This window comes from Athene cunicularia, assembly GCF_003259725.1.
Source record: "Athene cunicularia isolate RWA chromosome 4 unlocalized genomic scaffold, athCun1 chr4_part2, whole genome shotgun sequence".
In the NCBI taxonomy this organism is placed as follows: domain Eukaryota; kingdom Metazoa; phylum Chordata; class Aves; order Strigiformes; family Strigidae; genus Athene; species Athene cunicularia.
Genome location: NW_020799099.1, coordinates 16,254,885 through 16,273,380, shown reverse-complemented (window position 1 = coordinate 16,273,380; position 18,496 = coordinate 16,254,885).

Below are 18,496 nucleotides of genomic sequence, written 5' to 3'. Positions count from 1 at the left end.
TTTTTTTTTTTTTTTTTTGCAAGGGGGGTTGCAGTTATTTTCTGAGGAGAAAAAAACCCCGAAAAAACAACAAACCCAAACCCCGACCTTTTTGTTTAAAACCACTGAGCTGTGGAGCCAAGTGGGTTCCGCCTGGAAGAGCCGCCCGACGGCGCGTCCCTGTGCCCCTCCAGGCCGGGAATGCGTGGCCCCGAGGGAAAACGCCTTTATATTGACCAACACACGAGCCATCTGAGGCAAAAAGGTCCCCCCCATCCCCCACCCCATTCGAGACGCCAGTGCCGGTTTGGAGGGAGTCTTTCTAGGCAAACCCTCCGCGGGTTTCTCTCTCTCAGAGGGGAAATGTCGGGGGTGGCCCCCGAGGGGGTGGGTGCACTGGGTGGGCAGGAGCCCTTTGTGGCACCCACGCTGTGCCCTGCGGCTCCCCGAGGGGACAGGCGTGCACCCCCCTGCTGAGGTGCACCACCACACTTTACGAGCCGTGAGGTACATGGGTGGCAAAGCTGGGGTGTGGGAGGAGAGCCAAGGGGGGGGCACCCAGCCTGCCCCAGGCTCATGGGGACAGCCACCCACCTCTGGGCTCCCACCCCTCCCTCAGGACTGCAAAGCACACCAAAGGATCTTGGATTTCAAAATTTCTCAAATCAAGCTTTTATGGTGCCTTTTCAAGGCAATGTGACTGAATGATACGTCTTCCCTGGGTCTGCGTTTGCCACCCTATTTAGATAACATCCATGATTTATGTGCAAGTTGAATATATAGGCTGAATTCCCAAATTGCTTCTGAAGCAAATAAATCCTCCCCCGTCAGGACGTGGGGTGAGCAGGGCCCGAGCAGGGAGGCAACGATTAGCCCTGGGCTCTGCAGCGTTATCGCTGCAGTCTCCCGCACGCGCCGCTGCTGCACGGCACTGCCGGGGAGCCAGCCCCGGGCTGCTTCAGGATGCATGAATGTATTTAGAAATACGGACCTTTTTCTTGCTTCTAAAGCAAGGATAATACTTCTAAGCCTGTTTTTCACTCTGTGCAAATAAACGTGATGTTGCATGTAAGAGGCTCGCTGCCCCTCCAACAAATGCCATAGGAAGAGCAATAACAGATCTGGATGGTTTGGGGGCAAAACCCAAAGCACCCTCACTCTTGTGTTGTACCAGGCAGATGGATCCTTTGGTGGTGCAGCCCCTTTTCAGTGCGTTTACTAATGCAGGGTCCAGATGGCTGGTGTGGCTTTGGATTTGAGTCCAGGTGTGGGTTGCAGACACTGTGGCCCACAGCCCCGTGACCCACATCCAGCAGCTCATTGACGTGGGTCATCTGCTGTGGTTTTCAGAGGCTGCTGGGGCTGGGCTTTGGGGTCCTGGATGATGAAGCAGTGATGCTGATCCCCAACAGCCTCAGAGGGACTTACGGAGTGGTGGTGTGGGGAGGATGTCTCACCCCGTGCGTCATCATTTACCTCATGGTGGCTAAAAGGACTTCTTTCTGATGGTCCCTGGCTGGTCAAAGTCAAGAAGATGCTGCTGACTGAAGGGAACAGCTCTGTGTTTGCTGCAGATTTGTGCTTTGAATGGAGGAAAAACCAAAAAGGGAATAATGTGTGCTGGTTTTGAAAACTCATTATTATGAGTCTTTATGAAATGTGGATTCATTTTTTAAAATTATAACAAAGGACATCCTGGCTGTGTTTTTAGCAGCTATATCAAAGAGTAACCGCACTTCTCATTTAAAGCTACTTTGAAAGAGATCACATGTAATAGGTATTAGGATATTAAGAGTGTATATGTGCTTTCTACTTTTTAATTTACGCATCTAGCTTTCCAGTTCTGGGATGCCATTAACGTTCTTAGCCCAGAATTACTCTATTTAAAAGAGCTGGGTTTTCTTAGCCCTTGTGACAACATGGGCGTTATGAGCTTTGAGTGGGCAAATCTCACCAGTGCATTTTTACTGTAAGAGCTTTTGTTTAGAGGAAGGCATTGCTGGTTTAGATCTCACAAATATGTTCAGTTATCTTATTTTGAGATTAAAATAGTTAGCGGTTCAGGGGCTGCTTTCTTATTCGTTCTTTTAAGCGCAAGATAAAATACAGGAGAAGTGGCATGGTTTATTCAAATAAATGGTGACACAAAGTAGCTTGTGAACTAACCCTTACATCGAGCAGTGCAGGACTATTTCTGATGACTCATCAGATCGGATAATCCACAGCGTGTGGATAAAAGGGGAGGCAGGACTCAGAGTCAGAACCAAACCCAGAAAGTCACGCATGGGAGAATGCAAAATGTGAGTTTAATGTCATATTAAAGGTAAGACCTGAAAAGAGCACAGCAACGTGCTGCCCGCCAGCAGGGATTTTTAGGCTGGGATTTTTTTAAAGGACCGAAGAGATGTTCAAAGGGAGTAGAGTACTACAGCCCTGAGGGAACCTTTGAAAATCCAAACTTTAGTAGTTTTGTTGGACACTACATTTATGAGAGATTCTGGCTGAAGACGAGTGTTTTAATTGCAGAGTAGCAGTTTTGCCCATTTACGTCAACATTTCCTACTTTCTTAGAGGGGGAAGTTCTGCCCCTGAATAAATAAATGTTATACATGGCCCAGAACGGATGAGATTTTCTCCATCCCTGAGAGCCAGGATACCGCACCCGGGGGCAGTGTCCGTGGGCAGGTTTTCCAAGGCTCTTCTGACCGAGTCCTGCTTCTGCTTCTCTAGCTTTGCCCTCAGAAGTGCCAGTGTGTGTCTCACATTGCAACTCCTTGGATGCACCGAGGGGCTTTTGCCAGGGGTTTTGTGCACAAGTCATTGGAAGCCTTACACTGAAAACCTTTATTTCTATTGGTACTTGCTTGTACAGTGCAAAATTAGTATCTGTAGCCCCAGAAGCATGTGAGGTGCTTTGTGGAGAAGACATCCTTCCACAAAAGCCCTTGGCATGGCTATAGCTAGGCCTGCTTTGGAATGCAGCGTAAACCAATTGATAAATTCTGCAAAATATATAATGAACATGCAGAGCTGACTGCACCAGTGTTTCCTCGTAGCTTTTGAAATGGGGACCGTTCCCTTTCCGTCCTCCCAATGAAATCAAAGCATCTTGTAATCCCTTGCTTGTTTTTAAGTGACAGTAGTCCTCTGTGCCCTGACAAATATTGCCAGCAGAAGCCTGGTAGCCCCAGACAAGGTCCTTTGAAAGAGGTGGGAGGGGAGGGAGGCTCCATGGGCAACTTTCCAGCGGCAGCTGTGCACTAACGGCATGGGAGTGTGGGAGGCTACTCCCGGGTTAGTAAGACAGTTCAGCAATGCAGTGAATGTGTGCTCCCAGTACATGACTCCTATTTACTTTTTTTAAATTCTCTGACCTCTGTCTGACCAAGTCCATCGCCCATACACAGCTGGACGAGGAGGGGAAACAGCAGCCGGGTTGTACCAGGGATCTTAGAGAAACACATGGCACTCCCCAGGGGGAAATGTTTGAAGAAAGTAATGAGGTGGTGAATTTTCCTTCTTGCTGAGGAAGTTATTTGGAGGTGGGTCTTATTTTAAAGTACCATCTCTTGCTTCCCAGGGAAGTAACTGCCATTAACTGCCCGACAGAGGTATTAAACAGCAACAGCTGAATGCCAGTCAAAAGACTAAAAGACAGTGGTGTTTGCAAGGGAAGTGCCAGAAGAAGACAATTACGAGTTTGCAGGAGTCTGGGGTATTGTTCAGAGCCTTGTCATCTCAGCATCACAGCTTCATGGTTTCAGGCCTGGTAACGATCCAAAAATATGTGTCTTCACAGTGACTAGAAGGCAGAGAGGCACAGTGTATGGGGACAGCAGTCAGGGCTTACCTTTTGACAAAGAGCGCAATCAGTCTGAGTTGCAGCTGGACAGTTTACCTTTAGTTCCATTCTCCCTTTTGTGTTTCTCATGGGCTACTGTGTCCTGGGAAAAAGGGCGAGTTTTGTCTTGCAATTCAGAATTTCAGAAATGCCCTCTAAAGCCGAGGGAAGTAAAGGGATGTGAGCAAAAGTCCTGCAGGCGTGGCTGGATTGTCAAAGGAAGGTGAACACCACACACAAAAAGTTTGGGTTAAATACTGCAGACCTTGACTCATAATTGTGCCAGAGCAGGGACCTAGAGATGAGACCCTGAGCTGAAAAAGAGGGGGATGACATTAAGGACGGTATGGGGCAGAGGAGAAAATGTGAAGGAACAGTAAGGGAACGGTTGCATTTACTGTCACAAAATTGCCTCTGCGGTGCTGGTCTGAGTCTCTTGGACCACTTGCGGTTCCTGCTGAGTTCAGCCAGAGCTGTGGGTGCTCACCCTCCTGGGAATAAGCCCTGACTAATGAGGAGGATGGTTTCTGCCCCGCTGGGGAAGGGTAGTGAGAGAGAGGGACCTGTTGAGATCGGACAGGACACTTGTGGAGGGTTGAAGCCAGACAGGGTCCAGATGGTGGCTATTGTTGCTTATCTGCCAGGTTGGGCCATTACACCGTGATTGATCAGGCGCTTTCTGGCTTACGTATCTCTACAGAAAACCATGCTTTCTCTCCTGTTTTTAGTTTACCTCCTCTCCTGCCTTGTGCTGGCCAGAAGGAAGGACTAACTGCAAAACTTGCATATCTGGGTGAACCTCCTGCAGCAGAACTGACTGTCCTTGCCTACCCAACAGGGCTTTTCAACAATACAAGGGACTCCAGCTCATAATACTCTTCTTGGCTAAAATACTTTAATAACTTTTCCTAATTTCAGTACCTTTTTACACAATGTGTAATTAAATTATGAAGCTCTTTGCCAGAAGATGTTATGGAAGCCGAAACGATGAATGGATTCAGAACAGGATTAGGCAAATTAATTTTGGCTATGAAACATGACTGGTTCGATACCACCTCCAGCTTAAGAAGTCCCTGAACCTCTAATTGCAGGCAGTCCTTCCAGGCACATAAAGGTAACGCAGCAGAGGAGTGAGGAGTGGAAACCTGAAAGCTGCAGAAACTGACCCAAATGTGTGCTGTGACGAAAAAGTCCTATGTCTACAGTCCGATCTAACTTAAAATGAGATTTAATATATCAGGTGAGAGGATCATCTCTTTTTTCTTCAGAATTTGAATTTGCAGCATGCCGTCAGTCACGAGCCTCAAGCTATAACCAAGATTAATACCAGCCAACGTCTGTATGCCTTTACTATGTTGATAATGAAATAAAACTTTCCCTGGTTTATTTGTCTGTCCCCCTCGAGGAATTCAGTCTTTCAGACTTCTCTCACAGCCAAGACTACTTTTTAGAATGTTTATTTATGTTTGTTGGCCATGAAGCGTCTAAATAGTGTTTCATTAAAAAAAAAATCTTTATATGAGAAAGCTCAGAAGTGTTTCATGGTATTTATATTTCTTTAAAGAAGGTACCATTGGCATGCAGGCAGACTGTGGCTCAACATGATATGTTAACAAAAGATCATCCATGAAACGTTCATCGTAACAAAAATAACATTCTGTAACTTGAAAAATTAGCTTTTAATGGATTTTCATTTTATTTGTGATATTTTATTTTGGCTTCCAGTAAACCTTTCTGTTTTCCTTTGAGTGCAAGAAAACACCTTGTTATGTTGAGCTCTCTTCCTTTCCTCTTATACACCCTGCATTTAGCCCTGATATGAGCGTAGGATTCACCAGATTATTTTGCATTAGAAGAGTGCTATCTTTAGCGAGAGCAATTAAAGCAAAGGGGCTGCAGGCCAAAGCACTAGAGCTCTATAAGGATAGCAGAAGTTGTAGATTAAGCTATATATTAATTACTTGGTTCCCTACTTGAAGCTATGAACAGTGAATTCTTTAATTTTATGTTGCATTTTTAAGGTAGTTTGTAGTTCACTAAACCCAACACATCAAGAGGTTTTGTATGTAGATATTAAAATGATGGTGATTTAGGAACTACTGTGGTATTTTGAAAAACAGCTGAGGCAGACTCCAGAAGCAGATCCGGGGGAAGGGTGCAGAGCAGCTTTTGGGGGTGTTCAGGTTCATTGCTTTATGCAAGCTTTTGCACTGAGTTGCAATGAGCTGTTTTATTTCATCTGCACCCTGACCTGTGCTGTGGATTTGATGTTGTGGGTCCGAATGAACGTCTGATTCGAGCAGGAATGTCTCCCCACCTGCTCCCCTCCCCAGTTTATGGAGGCGCCTGTGCACAAGGATGCTCTCTGAATGAACAGGTCTCTGCCCCAGGGGATCTTCTGCTTTGGAGGAAGCTCCTATCTTTGAACTTACTTGAATTATCCTCATCTGGGAAAATGAATTATCCTTCAGCTCCTTCTCACCTCTCAGAAGCTTTCTGCCCCCTCAGTCACACTTTTGTGTCCCTTGTTATTGCTGCACATCCTCCCTATGAACACTCCCCACAGCTGGGGAAGCCTGCAACATCCCCTGGAAGCTGCTGCTAATTTCAAGTCAGGCATCGGGGCAGCTGCATTGTGCCCGGTGCCCAAGCAGGGGAGGGGGTCCTATTAATGTTATTTTGTTCAGTCAGTCTGGATCTTGTAAAACATATGTGCCTTTTAAAGTCCTGACTCTGACCTGGGAAACAGGTGGCATCTCGTAAGCCTTTTCAAAGGGAGTTCTCATCTGCTGTGTAATTTAGGCCCCTGCTTTAAATGTAACTTGGTGTGGAGCAGTGCCTCTAACTGTCGTGTTTGGGCCAATTTCTTCATGTTGGTTCAGTAGGGCTCTGCGTAAATGCAAGAGCCCCCACTGGGCACCCTCACTCCCAGGAGAAGGGCCCCTGCCTGCTGTGCTATCATCTTGTCAGGCAAGCAAGGGATCCTTTGCGTCATACTCCTGTCAAAAACACAAATACCATTTGCTATATGGTAGAGGAGGAAACGGCAGCAGCAGCAACAGTTTTCACACTGATTCTGAAATCCATCCCTGTGATAATGGAGAGATTAATATAATATGACACAATTCAGTAAGCATGTAATAGTTAACATTTAACTTCTCTGCCCCTTTTGTTCTGCCAGAAGCCTACATGTTAGCGATCATTTGAGTGATGTGGAAGAAGCCTGAGATCGACCCAGCTGCTCAGCTTCCTTCAAGATCCCTGTGTGGTTGGAGGATCCCAGAGAGAGGTGTGAGCTACCATCAGACCGAGGAAGAAAATGCCTATTCCCCGACAGGATTGTTGGAAGCAGTTTTGAGGGAAGATGGGCCAGGCTGGTTGAGGGCAGAGACTGCACGGCACAGTGGTGTGCTTGGCAGAGGTGCAGGAGAGGAGCCTGGCTGGTGGGCAGGCAATGGGGAAGCCATACCGCCAGCTGGGGAGGGGAGAGGCAAGGAGGCAGCAGCTTTCCTGCAAGTGGGAAATGCTCAGGTGCAACTGGTGGCTAAACCAAGTGATGTCAAAGATGGATGAAAGATGGATGGAAAATCCTTTAGAATGGCTTCCTGGCCATCCTAGGGCTGGAAGACCTTGCTAGGTGTTCAGCTGTGAAAGCAGTGCTTGTTAGAGGCTTACAGCAGCCCCAGGTCTGACCACCTTCACAATTGCCCTCTGGGGTGTCTTCCCGTCCATGCTGGATGTATTGAGGCACAGGCCCTTTCCTCTGTGAAGCTATGTGCAGTGGATGGATGGTCTGAAAATTGCCCCATGGTAATTTACTGTCTCCTGGTCTTAGTTTTATGAGACTGAGACATGAGGCCAACAAAGAAAAAGAAAACAACATTGACCAAGACCTAGAAGTATTTAATGTCAATTGTTCCTCGGTAAAGAGGAGAAAACACGAACTCTTCATGGAGGAAGTCAAGGAGCTGATTGCCAGAGCCACCGCAGTGCTGCTGGGCTTAGGGTCCTGTAAGAAGTTGTTTGAAAGAGGCCGGTTGCTCATTCTTAATCTCTCAGCCTCCAGCACAAGGGACAATGAAAGAGTTTTCAGGCACGTACTTCCAGCAGTCTTGGCAGTAGTTACTTAAAATTAATCCTTGCTTGTGGTTTCAGAGACTCACCCCTTGGAGCAGCCCATGGTATCCTCTGTATTTGTAACGTGAGGGACACAACAGGACTCCAATCCCAATTAGAGTCTGAATATACACCTATATGTGCCTATATGTATATCTGTACATACAGCACACATGTCCAGGCTGAGAAGCTTGGCATGAACATCCCTGTGGCCAAGGCAGTGGCCAAGGCAAGCAAACCCAGGAGGGTCTGGGCTATCCCTCCTTTCGGTGGGCTGGCAGCACAGCTCCCTGCCTTGCTGCAGGAGAAACCTTGCTCTCCCCCTTTCTTTGCTCAAGTGAAGCATACTTGGAACGCCTTTTTCTTGACAGTTGTAGCACTGCAGATCCGCAATAGTCAAAAATACCAAATGTATGTGTTACTTCAATTTGTAAGTGCTGTTTACACTCTTCGTTCAGCTTGTGTGGACGGTGGTGGCAACCTGGTGGTGGTGTCTCGGAGCGACGGCACTCACAACACAGTGTGTGGTACGACTTTGGTTTTGAGGGCTGAAAATGTCTTTATTTCAAGTAGACGGCCAATCTAGTAAGCTGTGAGGGATCTCCTAAGGGCAAGATTTCAGCCTTTTCTCTGGAAAGGCGGGAGGCTGTGGAACCAGGGCATTTTATTTCTTGTTGCCTCCTTGCCCTGTTTGAGTTTAGTTCACACAGCTGTGGGGCAATGCAAGTACACCTAGCCAGGCTAGTTTATTGGCTGCACTTTCTGCTTCCAATGGAAGGTTTTTTTCTGGGCAAGCTACTGTATATGAAAACAAGCTATTGTGCTGAGCTATACTGTTAACCATAGTTACTTAACCTAGGAGGGTTTCTGTAAACAGTCCACGATCGGTTTAGTAATGGTGAGTAGGTCTGGCCATGCAGACACACTGGTGTAACAGGAAAGCTTTATTGGCAGGAATTTTGCAGGAATACTGATTTATTTCATTTACATGAAAAGTATAAGGACACCTCTCTAGGTTTGTAGGGCTTTAAGTGCTTAAATGAAACTTTTACAAGAACACAAAACTGCTCACTCAAGTCTGTTAGCCCAGGTGCTCTCTCAGAAACCCATCTCTGCTGACTGCAGCCTAGATATATATTATTTGCAGTGTGTGAAGAGCCTTTGCTGATGCTGAACTATGAAAGGTGAGGAGAGCTCTCCATAAAGCTGAAGGAGCCTCACAGCAAATGCTGTACCCTGGAGCCCTTCTTCCTTCAAACTTCATAGCATCTGGCTCAAGTATAATACTTCTGCCAGCTGTCATGGTTATGGAGTAGTGCAAGTAGAAAAGCTGCAAGCCGTTTGGAGAAAAAAGTAAGACACTTGACAGTAAGGGTATCAGGGACACTTGTACCTGTGTGTTATTGAGCAACCTCAATTTTGGGGTGGTGGCCATTTCCCTGATGTACAGGAGGATCTGACCCACTTCTCTATTGCTAGCAAATTCAGAAATCATTTGACCTAAGAGTCAGTCAAACATACCATCCCATCATGTTCATGTGCTTTCTTGTGTGTTTTAGCCTAAAAATATGTTTTCAACAAAATTTTGGAGCAAGATTTATTTTTAGTTAAGGCAATTTGGAGCCAGAAAGGAACAAAAAAGCCTCCAAACCCCAAACGAAATGGCGCCACTGAACAAAGGGACTCTTGTTTGTAAACTTCCATTTTAAAGTGTTGATGCATATTCTACTGGAACAGTTTCTCATCTTTCACTTACACAGTCCAATTTTTAAAATACTAACCTATTCAAGAGTCAAGTACCTTTTAGTGTCTTTCTGAGCGCCTTTCAGTGCTGTGTCCCTGTTTTTCAGAAAGCTGAACTTGCTTTTCTCCCATGTATTGATCCTCTTAGATAATGTGTCCAATGAGGAATAAGAGAGTGTTTCAATTTGTAGAGGAGCAATATTAAAGAGACTGAGCTGAATTTGCCCTGTAATCTGTCAGCTGCAGAGCCTTCATCACTTAATGATCCTCACCTTATGTTTCTGCCACTTGCAGCACAAGAACAGGACTCTGTTTCAGAAAAAAACAACCCAGGAACAAAAAAAAAAAATCCCACTCCCTTTCTCCCCCCTCAGTTTTCCTTTGAATCTAGACATGGTCTAGCCAGGAGAAATTTTTTTTCTCTGCACTTCTACCTTAATATTTCTGTCTACGTTGCTTTGCCTTTCTCTGCCGCCAAAGCTAAGTGTTTGCTGAATTAAATAAACCATGCTGCGCTGACAGAGCTTGTGAATGCTGCTATTGTCACCAGAATCCTTTTGCTGATCCGACCCCAAATCCTAATGCCAACTCTGCGCTTACTGGTGCGGTAGTAAGCGGACAAGAATCAATCACGCTGACGAGGCTAAGAGAGTCTCCAAAAAGTCATTTTATAGGCTAGTTTTGTCACCAAGGTGCAAAACTTCCAATGTGTTATACTTGGTCTGGTGTAGAATTAGTCCTGTCTGTCAGGAAAGGTTTTTGAATTAGTAAATGCTCAGTAAATTAGCCACACATTAGAGAAAAGCTTTTCATCCTATTGTTGAAATAAAAATAGTTGATTATTTCAGTTGCCATTGTATTTAATGGAGTTCCAGTGTTTGATAATGCAGTAAGGGATGGTGCAAGGAAAAGGACTGTTCCTAACTGTATTGTGAGGAACCACAATGTAAAGTCTCTAAGATGGAAAAATTAGAGCCATTTCTGACATGATAGTTTCTTAAGACCTTAGGAGGAGACGTCTGAATTCTCAAAACAAAACCATAATAATTAAAGTCCCCTAATTTTACGTATTTTATATGCCTATGCACTTTTATATATTCCAGAACCAAATACTCTTGTGTCGTACTGAGAAATTAATGTAAAAAAATTGGGTCTACCGTTTTTTTGTGACTGTCTAGAAACAAATGTGTCCACCTTAGACTCCAGTCGATCTTTGTCAAACTACCCAGTAAAAGAACATCCCGCCTCAAACCCCACACCATTATGTCCTTTCGCACCTATTGCTTGTTCTCTGTTTGGGTGTGCTGAACAGTAGCAGCAGCAAAAGAGACACTTTGGGGAGTTATGGTGAGGACCTTATGGCTCAGACCAGCGTTGGAGTTCCAGAAGTGGTATCGGCTTAAGTGTTTCGTTTTCTCTTTTAACATATTTGTGTGAGACAGCACAATAGCCTTTTTTAGCAGTGTTTTCCTTTTCACTTTGTTTTTCTTTCTGACGATATAGTGCATAAAAACTCAATGCAGTTGTATAGAGAGCTGCTGCATGAATGACTCATGCCGTCTCTAGACATTGTATTTCACCAACATGTGTCCTAATCCGAGAACTATGGTCTCAGCCCTGTGGTTTAGGTGAGTCATGCTCAACCCAGCACCTGGCAATAGGAGAAAGGCAGCTTTTGTTGACTTTTCCCAGTTTGGCCCCTATCAAGGCATACTTACTTCTGGGTTACCTGTGGTCTCATTGAAGCACTCTATCTGTTGCACTGACCTTTGCCTCTTAGGTAGGCAGGGTCCCCTAGCTTTATTGATGCTTTTGTGTCAAAGAAGCTTGGAAGATGCCCAGTTTCTCCAAAACTGGTCCCTTTCTGGTTTATAGAAATAAGGGGAATTATATTCTTCCTCCTTAAGGTATGAGGAGAAAAATGTCATATAATGCTTTCGGGTTCAGAAGCAGAAGTTCTGTGTTATCAGGGCTTGCTCTATTGAGGTTCTGGTGTCTCGGAGGACTGCAGGAGAGCTGTCTCCTATGAAGCCGCAGGCTTTGGAGGCAATGCAAGAGCATGGCAATGGCAAATCATTTCCTTCCTTGGCCAGGGGAGGCTGAGAGATGGCGATTTTTACAAAATCTCTTGTTCAGATGACTATGCTAGACTTGCTGCTGCAGTGACCAGCAGAGTCCAGGTTACTATTTGACCCTTGCTACACAAGCAGAGGTTGGTACAAACCAAATTGATAATTCACATCCACTGGAATTCAGATTGCAGCTCAGAAGTGACTCTTTAAAAGCTCCAGAATAATTATTTCACCTGGAGTTGGAATTTTTTCTCCAGGCTCAACTTACAGTTTATAAATATGTGAGATAGGAGATTGGTAATTCAGTTTATAGTTTGTATGAACCCTGAAGCTTATGTCAATGCTGTTATCTATTATAGAAATGCAAACATGCTCTTTGATGTGTTATTCTCAGTGACTTGGGAGGATAAAGATGGAATACTCTATGGGCATTTGTAAAAGAAATTCAGAAATTGCAAGTCTACTAGGACCTAATAACATTTTAATTTCTTTTTTTTTCTTCTTTTGCAATGTGCTTGATTACAGTAACTTAAAAACAAGAGAAATATTGCATCTGTCTAGGTTTCTGCAGTAGGAGAGCTCAGACCAGTTTCCCTGCTATGCTGAAACCCCTTTTTTGAGTATGCCAAACGTTTATTATATTATAACAGAAAGGCAATTTGGTGACACATCTATGATTTAGTCTGTTGGACAGATTTTCTTGCTATAGGAGCACCTCCTGCTGGCTCTGCACTGCATTGCCCTTGGGCTGCTCATGTTCTCCAGATTTGGGAATAAAAAAGGAAGCCAAGCAAAGTTTCTTGAGACAAAAGAAAACGATCAGTGTGGGACCAGCTCTGCTGCTGTGAATGGTGACAGGGACAGCTCTGATGACTGACACTATTCAGTCTGCTACAGATACATATTTATGTAGTTCCTAATGAAGTATTGGTACACCACTAACTCAGTTCAAGACAGCCATAATACATTTTCTGTTCCCACATTTCCACGGTTACCCAGCTGAAGTCCACAGAATATCTGGCAGTAAAATTTGGTAATAGGAAGGTGAGAAATAGCAAGATGACATTGTGCTTGTCCCTGGTAGCTTCAACTAGTCCATGAAAAATAATTCAGAATGTTTTTCCACCAAAACCCCCTTTTTTTTCATAAAAAACCCTGAATATTTAGTGAGTTTGTGACCATTTCATTTAATTTTATTTGAAAATATAAAAGCAAGACATTAACATGTCCTTTCTGCTTACTACCACAACAAGCAGCTTCAATGTTTTGTTTCCAAGCAATTTTTTTCCTGAAGGTTTGTTTTTTATTTTTTTAGGAAGCAGTTAAAAAGTAATTTTCAGAAATGAAATATGTCAAACAATGCATGTTATGTTAAAGGTAAGCTAAATAAGGTATCCTGACCAGATTGTTTTTTTCCTTGGAAAACTAAAACAAATGAATATACACGCCGTCATTCAGATACACACAAAAGTAAGTCTGAAGTATCAATATTTCCCCCAGAATGAGAACACTGCCAGCTCTGACATGTTCCCTTTGGTGATCAAAGCTCTTGGGATGGATGGAGATGACATAAAGAAAACGTGGTTTGTTTATTTAAATGCAGTGGGTGGAGAGAATGAGAGAGCAAAGTGTTGTAGGGAGTAGAACTCAACAGAAAATCAGCAGTAAGGATCTGTTTGTCAACACCTATTACTAGTAGTAAGCATTAACGCTGTAGCAGCATTTAAAGACTCCTGTTATTTATTGTTATTCCAATAGTATATAAAGAAGCTGTTGAGATAGACACCAGAAAACAAGCACAAGAAGACACAGATCCTGTTGCTATTACAAAAGGATGTCCCATGGTTTGTTACAAAAACATCTTCTTATTGTCCTATTTCAATATTTCAACACACCCTAACAAAAACACAGCATGCCACTACAATGCCGTGCTGTATCTGTTGTCATGTATTTTATATCTGTGTGTACCCACTGGTGTGTTTCTGCAGCCTCCTCCCTTGATTAATTGTCACCTATGGCTGTCTGGCTGCTCCTAGGGAGGATGCCACAAAGGTAATCGATAGGGTTCAGATGCCACCCACTGCAAATGCACGTGTGTTAGCCCAGGCATATGCTCAGCTGGGACGGTGCGCACAGTCCTACACCCTGTGTGGCACACAGAAAGAAAAACTAGGAAATCATTTGGAAACATTGTAGAAGATGGTTTAAAACATCTCTGGGGCTATTCTGGTAAATCTTGCTGCTTGTAAAGCCAGACTCCTTTTATCTCATAGGGACTGAGAAGCAGAAGAAAATTATGACTGATACATTTTTAAGAATTAGAAAAAAATTACCTAACCCCACATATTTGGAATATCAGAATATTACCATTTAAGGCTGTGATTTTCAAAAGAGCTTATGGGAGTGTGGCAACCGGACCTACTTCTACCCCCATTGAAATGCATATTAATTTGCTATCAACTTTCATGTGAGGGATCAAAACTCTTCAGCTCTTACTGAATTTCCCTGGGAGTTTGGTGACTGTTGCAAAAATCCCAGCTCAAACCTCCTAGCTGTCACTCTCCTTTCAGGGGAAATTGGGTGCCTATTGCGAAAATCCCAGGCTGAACAGCCTGATAACTCCTGGCTTTCAGGGTGGAAAGCAAGCACTGTGCATCCTACCCGAACACCAGCAGGAATCTCTCTTTCCCAGTACAGAAAGTTTTGACATTTTGGCCTTAGCTACATCTTTCAAGCTGGACAGAGTATGACCTGTCTGAGACTTGTGATGGGTTTCCTTTATTTGGGGATCAAGGAGAATTTACATCTGGGCAAGAGAAAACAATATTTAATCTTGCTGTAGCGACCCATTTCTATTAAGCAGTTACTGTTTGAAAGGTGCCTAAAAATTTGCACTGACAAAAGTAGGTCTCATGAGCTGGACTAGGGGGTGAAGATGGCTGGGACAGTCACAAACATGTATTGCCATATATTCCCAGCCCATTTCAGTGCCACTGTCACACAGATGCCTTTCTCTTTCTGAGATGAAAAGTAACGAGTGAGTTATTTCATATGAAATTACTAGAACGAGGTCTGCGCAGTGGCTTTGCAAGTCAGCACAGTACATAATCGGCTGCGGTCAGGGGGATACTCTAGGGGAAGAAGTAGTCACTTGTATAAATCTAATGATGAGACTATTGTGTGTGGGGTGGTGTGCTTGCACATGAGTATGTGGGGGTGCACAGCCTGCCACATGCACAAGTGCGTGCAGATGGACAGCAGCAACAAGAGGGACTCTAGTGGAAGAAATAAATCTGCTTTACAGTAACAGCTCAGGATCTGTTTTATTTAGAAGAAATAATGCTCATGTATCAAACAAATAAACCAGCCCTGCTTGCCAGTGCTCTCAGAGCGATGGTAATTACATAGATTTTTGGTCAGTCCTGTCATATTTACTCCACTAAGTTGATTAACCTATGTAATGAGTACAGGACTGTGACCAATACTGACCCCACATCAAAGGCTGGTATTGCTGCTGTGTGCTGACCTGAATTTTAATTGTTCACTAGGTTTTGTAATTAAACCACAAATGTGCTAAAGAAGAGATTAGGCATTTTAGCTGGCAGTGTATGCATTTTCCCAGGTGTGCCAATTGTGTACACTGCAAAATGTCTGACGCCCGCCTCAGTGCGCATGTATCTTAACAACATGCCACTTCACAGATACCTAAAACCTCTTCTTTTTTTTTGCTTGATATCTTAAAATGGGGAACAAATGTAATTTATATGCTAAAACATTTCTATATACATTATTGTGTATCATCAAAGCTCTTGCATAAAGGTAAGTAAATAAATCAACAATGAATAAATTAGGACTTCAAGTGTCTGTGAAGTTCCCACAGGCTTACACACTTGGTCCTCAGAGTCCAAAAAAGCTACTGCAGACAGATGTGTTTTCCTTCTTCAGGTTCATCAGTTTGGTACATCTGTTGCCTCAGCCAGTGGCTATGCCAGACTCAAGAGAAAACACATTGCTCCTTAAATGAAGACAACTATCAGAAATAAATGAGAACATTTGGAAAGCTACCCATGCCTCACTTCTGTGTGAAAGACACTTCTCTTTTGCAAGCTCTTGCAACGTAAAAGAGAGGAACTTGACAGTCTCGCTTCACACAACCCCTCCATGTCTCATTTTGCTGGAAAAAAATACCTTCCAACATCTGAGTTTTCCAGCATGTGCTGCCTTCTACCTCACGTGCCTGCTTCATTGGTGAGGACAAGTCCAGTGTCTCTGTTGGCGCTGCTCCCTACTCTTGTCCTGACCACACAGAGGAGACAGAACTAGGATGAAGTAGGTTAATCCAGAGTTGGGTGGTGAGGGCTGCTATAGGGGAAAACCAATTCCAGTTCAGCCAGACCCAGTACAGGTGGATTGCATTGGGAGGGAAGGGAACAACTGAGAAGAAGATGAATCTTTCATTCATAACATTTTGTTTGAAACATATGGGAAGAGTTACGAGCTACATTTTCATCTTGATGATCTGGGACTTGGGAGCATGTCTTGAGATCTATGCAAGACTGTATTCAGCCTGAAACTATTCTTCTTTGGTGTGCTTGTACTTCTTCCATCTTCCTGTGATTTACCAGTGATGGGTGTTGTCAGTACTCACGAAAATTTGTTGACTAAGGGTTTGATTGTGAGAAGAGAGCTTGGCTGAAGGAAGAGCAAAACCCAGATTTATTTCCTACAGGAAGACCCTTGTGCATAAAGAGTAATGAGGCCAAGATGACAAAATGTGTCAGGTTTGGGGAGTAGCAGTCTCTGAGATACAGGCTATTTGCCTCACATCTTTGATAGCCGGAATTCTAACATGAGCAATTTGCAGTTGTCTGCTAATATTTTGTAAAAAAATAATTTTGTATGTGGCTGTGTAATTTACCAGGATGGTGAGATAGTCTTAGTCTTCTTTGTTTTTTATAAATCCCCCACCCTGCAGACCAAAGAGTACCCACCTGACACTGAGGAGTGTCCTGTAGACACTGGTTTTAACGTAACATTCACAACGTACTCTCCAGGGACAATCTTGGCTTTGTTTTTCTTCCCTGTGTGCTGCCCAGGAATCCCAAAGGCATCTTTGGGAAGATTTTTCTTTCAACAGGGGAATTGTTTGTTCAGCCATGTAGTTGAGTTCACCAACTGGATGTGTTTTTATCTTTGCAGAGTGGTCCAGTATGCCTTGATCCACTCCAAGAGCCTCAGAAGACTCTGAGTGTTGCTTGGGTCTGAGCTTCTCTGCCTGTTTCCCAGCTCAGGTCTCTGTCAGGCACAAGACTTTACAACCTATTTTAGTTGGTCCCGTCACGAGGGTAATTTCTGCATGCTGGAGTTTTAAGAGTGTTGATTTATGTCATACTGTCACCGGTATACTGACATTTTTCTACCATTTGGCAATACTTATTCATCCAGTTAAGCATGTGACCAGCCTTGAAAAATCAGAGAATTATTAAATGCTGACTGCTGGACTCTATGAAGAATGATGCCTTCGTTATCAGACCCGAATACACAGGAACCTTGCTTCCTTGTTCAGAAGCACCCTTGCCTTTACAGAAGATACCGTACCTGAAGCCTGCCGTGTCTGGCCTTCTTGAATGTATTTGGAAGGACTGACTGAAATACCTGCTAGCTAAAGAAAATAATGAAGCCCTGCCTGAAATACTGTTGTGGTATATTCTTTAAGAGTGCCTGCATGCACCTGTAAGAGCAGATTTTAGATTGTAAATAAGACCTCCAAATTTTCCTTCTGTGTCTTAAGCTTCCAATAACAAAAACTTGTGCAGTGCATAATGATGCCTCCAAACAAAAATACATAAATGTGCTAAAAAAAGAAAAGTATTTGCTTGCCGGAAATCTAAAGCTCTATGAAAAAGGTTTTGACTCAAATTGAGACAATAGTATTCAAATAAAATTTAATGTGGTAACCCAAGATTTAAATCCTAATACAAGAATTAACAGGGAAGAAAAGCCATAAACAAATTACTGAAATATAATTTTAAGGTAAACATGTTAATTTAAAATAAGTTTGGATACTCATTTGAAAGATGTAATTTCAAGAGAGAATAACCAGTTTAAAATTAATATAATTTATTAACAATTAAAAATTATAACACAAGCAGAGAGAGGTTGGAGGTGAAATATTGAGTTTCCTTTGATAGGTAGAGTAATTATGAAGTATGCTTTTGAAGTTCAAGAAGAGAGCCTTAGGACACAACATTTTTTAAAGTAAAAATTGGCTTGCACTCTGTTCAAGTGATTTATTTTGCACTAAGAAATGGGTGTGAGACATGATGTGATTTAAAATGTCATCCCTTGATGGAACTGCTTGAGGGTGACATCATTTTTTTCCCTTCTTTCTCTCCCTTTATTTGTACACTTGGCTGCTTAATTTCTAAAGTTTTCTATCTTAGAGAATCTACTGAAATTATGTAGAAATTAAAAAACCCAAATTATCAACACCCCCACCTTCCCCCAAATAAAACTTTCTCCTAAAGTTCAGGAAGCTAAAAGCTAGACTCTGGAGGGAGCCACCAGGAAGGAAAACATTTTGAGCTGCATCTGTGTCATCTGTGTTGTTTACCTGGTGGCTGACTTTGAGGAATATCACTTGTACATGCACTAAACAAATGCATGCAACAAATGTAGGAGTGTTACTTGTCTTCAAAACCAGGCTGTCCCACATATCCCTGGGCAGGCAGAACCACTCCTCCTC